Source organism: Salvelinus namaycush, chromosome 21 (genome assembly GCF_016432855.1).
Source record: "Salvelinus namaycush isolate Seneca chromosome 21, SaNama_1.0, whole genome shotgun sequence".
Taxonomy (NCBI): domain Eukaryota; kingdom Metazoa; phylum Chordata; class Actinopteri; order Salmoniformes; family Salmonidae; genus Salvelinus; species Salvelinus namaycush.
In genome coordinates this window covers 12,423,875-12,433,760 of record NC_052327.1, presented here as the reverse complement: position 1 = coordinate 12,433,760, position 9,886 = coordinate 12,423,875, and the positions used below count along the sequence as shown (strand labels likewise).

General features: G+C 44.9%; 1 long non-coding RNA gene across 1 annotated transcript; it reads left to right on the top strand.

Moving 5' to 3' along the window:
• The first annotated feature begins 358 nt into the window (after positions 1-358).
• Positions 359-3,229, top strand: LOC120066533. Its single transcript, XR_005478780.1, has 2 exons — positions 359-458; positions 2,912-3,229. It is a non-coding gene; the product is annotated as an uncharacterized LOC120066533 (long non-coding RNA).
• The last annotated feature ends 6,657 nt before the right edge of the window (positions 3,230-9,886 follow it).

Genomic DNA, 9,886 nt, shown 5'->3' with positions numbered 1-9,886 from the left:
ACGGCGTAAATGGAATGGCACCAAACACACGGAAACCATGTGTTTGGTGTATTTGATACCATTCCACTAATTCCATTCCAGTCATTACCACGAGCCCATCCTCCCCAATTAATAAGGAGCCACCAACCTCCTGCGTTGTGTGTTTGCGTTGACGTACTGTATGCATCGACAAACTACCATCTGTGTATGCATGCAATTCTCTTTTCCAGGCAGTAGGGGGAGACATGCTCTTAGCTAAACCTCCCCCTGATTGATCGTGACCAGGTATTTCCCAAACCAGCCATCCGGAGCCTGGCGCGCACGCGCACAAACACACAGCCGAAAATAACCAGGAGGTGGGGAAGGAGTGGGTGGCAGCAACACCAGGAGTGGAAGACAAAAGCAGAGGATGAGAAAGACTGAGTGCTGATACGGTTCCTCAGTAAGTAGTCAACATGAGGAGAGAGCAGGAGAACCAGGTGAGTCCTAAAAACGTAGAGAAACTCAATGAGCATTCTCAAATGGTGACACGTATCTGGCCTCTATTGCTCCCAAAAACTCTACGTCACATACCTGGGGCCGTATGTATCCAGCGTCTCAGAGTAGGAGTGCTGATCTATGATCAGTTTGGTCTTTTAGATCACAATGAATAAGATTAAATGGACAAGGTGGATCTGATCCTAGATCAGCAGTCATACTCTGATAGGTTTTTATGGAAACGGCCCTGGAGTAACAACAGTACCTCCTGCCTCTAAAGCCTCAGATCATAAAGGTATTCAATCCCAAAACGCAACTTCTTATCGAATCCCAGTCTTTATCCTTAGAGGACACGTGTGCAGCAAGGGTACCTTGAATATCCTTATGATTGTGGGCTGCATGACCTGTCCAGATGAATGCATTGTTTAGCAAGATCTCGCCATAGTTTTACAAGTTCTGAGGGGGGCCTTGTACAGTTCACCACCATTGGCAGATTCTAGTGATTGATGCGGAAGTGATTAACGTATCTATGCAGCAGTTTGCAAATGCAGACAAGACACCAGGGCAGGGATGTACCAACACGCAGAAATAAATGCATCAATTGTGAACAAAAACTTTCTTATTCTTCCCTTTCATAAAAGAACACTGCCCGCCCCCTCATGTACAATGCTGGGAATAGTAACAGCACTGCTAGGCATGCTAAATATAGCAGCCAGTGAGTGCTAGCGTGTCAGCTTCAGCAGGAGTGCTGCTACACGTGTGACTGTGGTGAATATACACAGCTTGCTATAAATATCAACCTCGCCATGCGTTGAACGAGATTCGTGGTTATGACCCCGTAGACAGCCCGTCGCATGTGAAAACATAAATGTTCGAATGATAACCGAGATTGAGCACGAAACAAAAACACGCAACATTGCGTAAATACTGCGACCATCTGCGTATCTAGAAGGGATGTATTCTCCCTATGTTAAGTATTTCTGACAAAGGTCTCGGTTAAATCATCAATGTTTTGTTGTAGTGTTGGTGCTCTAGCTGATCAACGATGGATATAGGCTACTGTATGATATTGATATATACACATATATATATATATATATATATATATATATATATATATATATATATATATATATATATATATATATACACATATATATGTATATATATCTCACACAAAGGATTTGTGTTTGAAAGCTCTGTGGGGGTTCTAGTATATTTTTATTACCTGCCACATTGCAGAAATACAAAGCCAATAAAAATAGACTTCAGTTCTCAATCGAAGACGCTTGTGCAGTAAACCGTGACTTTATTTGTGATGGGAGGGAGACTTTAAAGCCTCGTTATGTAATATAGCATGTGAACGGCGAGAGACGGAAACCGGTTGGAGGGGGTTAGGGGGAGTGATAAGAGAAGAAGCACCATGCTATGTGGTCTATGCATAAAGGGCTCCAAACACTCATAACGAGGGAACACTGTGTACTTTGTGTCCTCGAAGATTCGGGTGTTTGATTTTTATTTTTAAACAGCGGTATACTGCAAACTATACTCACCAGAAGAACAAGTGCATTCCCAAATTCATTAATCTATTCATTCGGGGAACTCTGGGGAAATTCTGTGAATGACTGGGTGAAGGGATGAATGAATTAACCCAATGTGAGAGTGTGTGTGTGTGCATTCCCTGTCAATGAGTGCGAGTTGCAGGCAGCTAGCTAGCTACACGTTTGCGGGGGCGATATTGCACATAAAGGTTTCGGGTAAATGAAGAAAGAAAACACCCACCCACTCGCAAAAACACCCACGCACTAAAAAAAAACTGGTGTTGCGCAGCGGGTAAATGTGACAATGGCAGGGCACCCGTCCGTTGATAAATATCCACCGCCTCTATTCATGCAGACTCTTCTCTTGAGGTGGTTATTGTGCAGCAGCTCTGAACCATGTGATGTCGAGGGGTGGGTGGGGGGAATTCTATAAATAGCTCATATAGCTCAGCTTCCATTGACATCATTTAGGCAGGAGAGATGGAAAAATAAACAGGCAGGAATCGGGGAGGGGAGGAAAGGGATCCTTAATCTGAGCTTGAAATTCAAATAGCCCCCCCACCCCCATAGTAAAAAAACAAAACATTGTCCGTTTCCTAGAACGACTATGCGTCTCCCAATACGAGATGGAATGGAAACCCGAAGGCAGATGGGAGGGACAGCAAACAAATTAAAAGCAGCCGTGTATACACACAGTCACATGTGGGAGACGCGGGGGCCACCCATAAGGCAAATGTTTTGGATAGCTTTTTTTAATAATGGAAATGGAAACCATGTATTATTAACATACTTAAAATCCAACCGTTTTTAGATGGCGGCCGTATTTAAATGTCTTTATCAAGTCATGCTTCCGTTATGATGGAGAGAGAGTTTAAACAGGAGGTGAGGTGACTGGTTTGTTTATGTTTTCATAGAGTAGGACAGCACTCTGTTTCCATGGTCGGTGGTTCTTAGTCATCTCCTGAATCGTTCTCTCCAGCCAGCCTTGGCTCTGAACCCTGAGTGCTGCTGCTGCTTGGCTCCTGATGGTTCCCGATGACGTCTTATGATCCATCTCTGCTCGTTGGCCCCCTATCACACATCAAGTCTTCCCTCGAGCTCTGGAAAGGCAAGGATGACGACACATTTGCTTTAAGCCAAAACACTCATATAGGCCTGTCACCCTTGGTAATTTGGTCGTAGATTTCATGATATATGCCTATGCAAGTAAATAAAAACACAGCGTATCATATCTGAAATGTGTTTTTATTACATCATGTAATTCTCCATGTTTGAGTATTGACAGTCTATCGGCCTTGGCCATATAGCCTATTAGTTCATCGTTTACTTGACATTGTCATACAAGGAATCCTTTGCTTTTGGCTACGGAAAATCTCATTCACCCCAATGATTTCATCTCAACAAATTGGTTCCACACACCAGTCTTTAAATCACGGAGCTATCATATTCCATTGAAGTAGGCCAAGTCTACCCTACCCCTTAACGTTTCAGCACCGGACCTCGTCGCTCATAGCCTTTCCCCCAGACATACAGTAATGGGTAACCCATAGGCTATATCGAGACTTTTGAATATGCCGCTCGATTCTCTTAATAACTCTACGAAATATTATCCTGTAGGTCACGTCTAAAGGGTGAAGTGTAACATTCTGCGGGATCTGAAAAGTGTTTCTCTCAACTCCTTGTTGGCAGAGGGTGAAATGATAAAGGAACGAAATTAGTGACACCTGGCAGGTACCTCACACTCTTGAGGTGAGATGTATGACTACGTCCCAGAAAGCACGCTATTCCCTAGTGCACTACTTTTAACCAAGGCCCACCTAGTGATACTTTAAAGGTTTCAGACACTCCTGAGGTGAGGCGTATGACTACGTCACAATAGCATCATATTCCCTACGTAGTGCATTAAGTTTGACCTGGGCCATAGGGCTCTGGTTAAAAGTAGTCCTCTGTATAGGGAATAGGATGCCTTTTGGGACGTACAATGTGACTTTCCAATGTTCATATTTCGCTAATATCAACCTATTTGTAGTTTGGTTAGATCATAATTATTAGAGGTTGTTGTGTAGGGTATGCTCATGTGGCGAATGGTTACGTATTAAAGTGATACAGTAGCCGGGATTTACCGTTTGTCTTAACACGCACAGGAGCCTAGCGTTGGACAGGGCCACCTCGCCTTTCTAGGGCGCCACCTCAATATCAACGTTTGCGGTCGTGCAGTAAGTAGCCTGTAACAATTTGTCTGTAACAAAACTGTGAAGAACAACATAATAATGGTGCAAATTCTCACTATGATATAATTATTTTAGTTCACAAATTCCCAGGTTTTTCAGAAATCCTGTTTGGAAGATTCCTTGGAAGTTGTCGGAATTTTGCAACCCTAGGGCAAACTAAGTCAGAATCGTTGGCAGGTCCAGGGGGCTGGGGCTTCCAGGTTTGAGCTGCAGTCTGGATGAGATTAAGAACCCAGCCTCCCCCACAAGATCTGAGAGAGAATCACTCAATGACGCCAAGTTGGTGAATGAATTGCAGCTAAGTAATATCTATAATGTATATCTATGGTATATAATCTCAATGAAAAGCTATATGTGAATGGATTTTGTAGTTTGTTTTTAGATTATACATCCCATCAACAAAGGCTCCCCTACTTTATATACAGATGTGACGCCCAGCTCAGCTCTCATAAAACCTGTAGTACGTCAGTCTTTGAGGCTACTTGTTCTTGTGTGTAGGCTGTAGTCCGTCTGGCTATACCGCCCGCCCGCAGGCCTGCCTGCCTACCTGTCTCCTGGGTCTGAGTTGCCTTGCAGCACGAAGGGTTAAATGGGGAAATGTAATCCACCCAACATTTACCCCCTTTCTCTCCCCTTCACCCCTTACCACCCATTTCGCCCCTCTCCCCTTGCCAGCTGAATTCATTTGATACTTTTTTTGAAAGTCAGGCTTTCTCAGGGATATGCCTACCTAATGACGCAATGACGTCAATGCAGGTCAATAGCACACTGGTGAAGCGGACTGGCGGGCTGAGTCTACCGTGTGGCTGTGGCTGCGTGTGAACTAATTTAGTTGTCTCCCAATACCCGGGAACGAGTCTCCGCGGTAAATCCGTTAGTTTGCCCATGGTATAGCCATTATAAGAAAGATTGCCTATTGATAGGCTATCATTCCCTTCACACTAAACTTCGTTCTTTGACTCAATTGCTGTGAGAGCTGGTTGGACCTGGTCGTCAAACACTGTGAATGGAGCGGGAGACAAGTCGACCTGCATCACAATATCACATGTTGCACGGATCATTCATACTTCCCTGCTCCCTAGTCATTCACACGTATCGCGGTGCGCATCGCATAGCCTATGATGATGATTGAAATTACCCCGATTTTTGGCGGGCTTCTTTCATCAGTTGGTTTTCGCGCTTAACTCGGTGTTCCCGCCCGCGCTCTGTTCCTGAATAAGAACAACACCAAATATGTTCGCCCCAGATAGAGAACTGAAACGAGGCGCACGGCGTGACCCCCTTTCGCCGTCCTGCTTTGGGCTCCGACCTAGAACTCTTTCCCTTTCTTTGTCTCAAAAAGCATCTCATTCAGACGAAGCCCTTTGTAGACTACTCGAGCACAACCAGACAAGACTTCTCACACAGGTAAGCGCTTTCTTTTGTACCGGAGGGAATCGTGACTACCCCAGAGGTGCGGAAAGTTGTCTCTTTTAACCCTGGCAATCAGGGTAGCCTACCACACGCAGTTATGATGAGACTTTAGTTCAGCATAACCTTGCAGCACACTATTTTATGTAGCCTTTGCACTGATATCCTACATGAACAGATGTTTTAGCCTAGGCTACATAGCCTTATATCTGAGGCATCTGAACACATGCATGTGCAAAAACGTTATTGTTATCGTTTAGGCGATGATAACTAACACTGTAGCTATATGGACAGTGGATATGTTGTTCAGAGTTACTGTGAGTTCTGCACTTTGGGAGAGCTCCGCAATAAACACTGTGAGTCGTAGACAGTGCGGGCTGAGCTAATGCGTAGGCGTATTCACGTGTCGGTGTTCCTCCGCTTAGCCAGCTACTCTGCTGGGATGCCTAGTAACAGAGAGCATGGCACATAGCCTATAGCTGTCCATGGCAGCTCCGCTCACGGCGCATAATAGACAAAGCTGTAAAGTTGATTCAGGGGCTAAGAGGTATGCACTTTTTGTAGGCTACGCTACTACACTTTGATAATACGTTCAGGGGGTACTTGCGTCAGTGAGCACTTGTTGTATATCCCGCTGATGCAAGGCATCCGAATTGCATAGACGGAGTTATTTGACCGTTTAGCTCACCTTAGTAGTTGCGTAGGTCGGTCACAGATTATTTTGTTGACCCCCTTTGCCTTGTAGCGTGTGAAAAAAAGTATTCGAGCAATTATTTAGCTAGACTGTATGCGTGTCCTAAAGGCACATGAAAAGGATCTATAAGTCTTGTTATGATGACAAAGAAGCAACTAACTTGCAACTGGTCAATATAGGCTATAGGTCTACTCGCTTATATGGACACGCATGAGATAATGAGGAAGACATACGCAGTAAACTATATGGTGCAGGAGCTCCGTTCAACGCAAAGCCTTTGCGCCGCTTAACTTCTCAGACCCATGGTCAGCGTCACCTTGTTGCTAATAACCACGGTCGAGCAGTACGTTACTGCGCCCCGCTTAACTTTTCAGAACCACGGACAGCGCCACTGTGCCGCCATTCTCACATCGGTTTTGACACAGTGCTTTGTTTGCGCCGTTTGACCTTTTCAGGACAGCGCCACCTTGCACATATCGCCGCGGGCCACGAAGTGCTACCCCCATTAGCTTTTCAGCACCATGGACAGCGTCACCGTGCTAAGGGAGGTGAATTGAAATAGCTTTTAAAACCCATATAGGAACCCAAACTGAAAAGTTGAACAACTTGTTAACTAGGCGTCACGTGGCTCCAACTGAAATGAACATTGAGTGTAGATAACTTCAGGAAGATGGCATATAAAAAACGCCATATGAAATGTCTGGGATAACAATTTTCAACATAGGGCGTTTACAAGATTTGAAGAAGAATAGCTAGAATAGCTCAACACAAAAAAGTGTGAGCTTACGCTATTTTAGGCAAACGTTTGGCTATACACCTGGGCTGGCGCACTAATAAGATCCTGTAAAAATAGATTTCTATGCAGTATACATCATTCAAAGAGTACAGTTCCTTAAGGGAGGAGCTAGCCTGCATAAATTGTTTTCTTTCTTCAGGGCTTTGTACCATAACTTTGGTGTCAATTGTGTGAGGAGTAGGGGTGGGAGACTGTATTCTTACAGCTGTCTCAGGTAAGAAAAATGCCTGTCTGTGTGTGTGTGTGTGTGCTGTGGTCCGTCGTCAGCTGGTTGGTTTGGATAACCAACAAGCAGGACACGTCACGCTGTGTGTTTGGAGGGAGGTGCCCCCACCGTGCATTGTCTGGCATTTGGCGGGTGGCCGGGTCGGGCAGTGCTCAGAGTCAGGGAAACACTGGTTCTTCAAAAACAAATTCTCCAGCTGACATTTTCATTAAACCGAGAGAAAGGTCCATTGAAACTAGCAGAAGTCCATTCTCCAGAGGGGGGATTGGAAGGCGAGGTCTCGGGCTGAGTGTGGCGACATCGTGCGGCGAACTCAGTGCGCTTCACTGATAGACCCGCTCATTGATATTTGTTGCTGGTTCACTGATTGAAAGATTGCAGCTGCAGCAAAGACGGCTGAAAGACAGAGAGATGGAGGGATGGAAGAGATGAGGGAAGTGGGAAGGGGGGAAACTTCAAACAACATTACAGATGGCAATAGAGTACTGTTCAACAGTTTAGAGAACAAAGGAGAACTGTAAGAGTCATTTATTAGTTAGGAATTGCATTTCTATAGCTATCCAAAAGCCCCATCTCACCTCACCCCTCGCCCTTAGTGTCAGGAGCTGCCCTAACTTGCACTCCACAGCGGGGTGAAACCTGCAGCAGCAAGTGGACATACAGTATTGGCTTGTATTATAATAATAATATGTTATAATGATACAAGCCAATACGCGATATAAATAGCATCTACCGCTGCGACAGGCGCAACCCTTTTTTTATCTGAGATGACTTTTCGAGGATAACCGCCAATCTCTGGGCAGACACACACACACACACACACACACACACACACACACACACACACACACACACACACACACACACACACACACACACACACACACACACACACTGGTCTCGTGACTTTCCACGCGGGATGCTGGCAGGACGTCAGGATGAACCCGGGAGAGGAGAGTAAGGGAAGGAATTATAGGGGATGTAGATTGTAGAGAGAGGTGGTGGTGGTGGGGTTGTGTAAGGATACGAGAGAGACTATTTAGAGCGAGAGTGACTATTTATGTCTAGGGTGTGTGTATAGGTTGTATCCGTCGTATTGGTGTGCTTGTGGTTGCGCTGACGATGCAGTGGGTGAGCGAGTCTGGCGCGTGGGTACGGGCAGCGGCGAACAGAGGAGCCAGTTCACGTAGAGATCGCATTGTTATTCTCACTAGCTCGGCTAGAATGTTTGCCTAGAAAATACACGGATGGGACCAAGCCTCAAGACTACAGTTCATACCAATCCAGTAGACGAGAAAAGCGCATGAGAAACAGTGGAGGGGGAGATGGAGAGAAGGAGATTCCAGAATTGTTCATTCATACCAAGGAGCTATATGAGACGCATAGGCTGTTTCCCCTACCATTTTATTCTCCAAACCAAAAGCAGCGTCTTTAATCGGGCGCTGTAGGCCATATCTGTAAAGTGGGGAGAATCTTAACGTGACGTCAATGCCTAGTAACTGACGCAGCCCCTCACAAAAAAATACGGCTTTTATTCTCTCTGGTCAGCAAGCTTTTAATTATTCGTTTAATTTTTGTACAATTTTTTTAAGCAAAAACCACTGGGATAACGTGGGGTTATCCCTATTATGTGAAGGGACCTATTCCATTTCGTATGTAGGCTATTTTGTGAATTGCAAACCAACCAACAGCTGCGTAGTGAATTCTTCAGCGAAAGTTGCATGGAGACACACACGAGCGAGAAGGATTCGAAGAGCTGAGCGAGAGCACGGCGCAGTCAAATGTCGATAATAATAATATATGAAAAGAAGGAGTGAGAGGGATATTAGTGGAGTAAAGTACTGTGCTTTGAGATACGGGGAGGGGGCTCTTGTGCAGAGTTGGAGAGGCAAAATAATGTACATTACATGCACTACACGTAACGTCCCTGAGCGATGCCTTTGTGAGTGTTTTTCCCCCTTACTGCCACCTAAAAATAGCAGCAGGGTTTGATCGTGCGCCAGAAATAGACGGAGGGTATCACTTGTATAAAAAGGAAGGCGACCCTGAGAAAACTTGGACGTGCCATGATTTAGGCTATATTAACCATGGACTGAATATTTGTTCATATCCAATTTCATTTGCATCTGTTTCTGTAAAACATGTTCATGTATGAATTCTAAATGCATTTGATTTCTCTTTCCCTCGTTTCAGCAAGTGGTCCCTGCTACGGTAAGTGATACTTTGCACGTGCAATGTTTTTTAATTCACTGTAGTTTCTCTGTGTAATTTTTGCATGTTCCGGTGCGTGTCTACTGTCGTGTCTTGTCGTGCTTCCCATCACATTTAGCTCACAGTGTAGTAACAGAAAAATGCCATCATTCTTGGTCTTGACTTGGACACATCGGCATGTTTTTGTAGTTTTTGACAACATTCAAATTAAACCATGCACCTTTCTCTAAAGAAAGGGAATCACCGCAATGGTAAATAAGTGAAAACTCCTTTGTCTGTTGGCGCTGTTGAGTCTCTTTTCACATCTCATTCCTCCCGCAA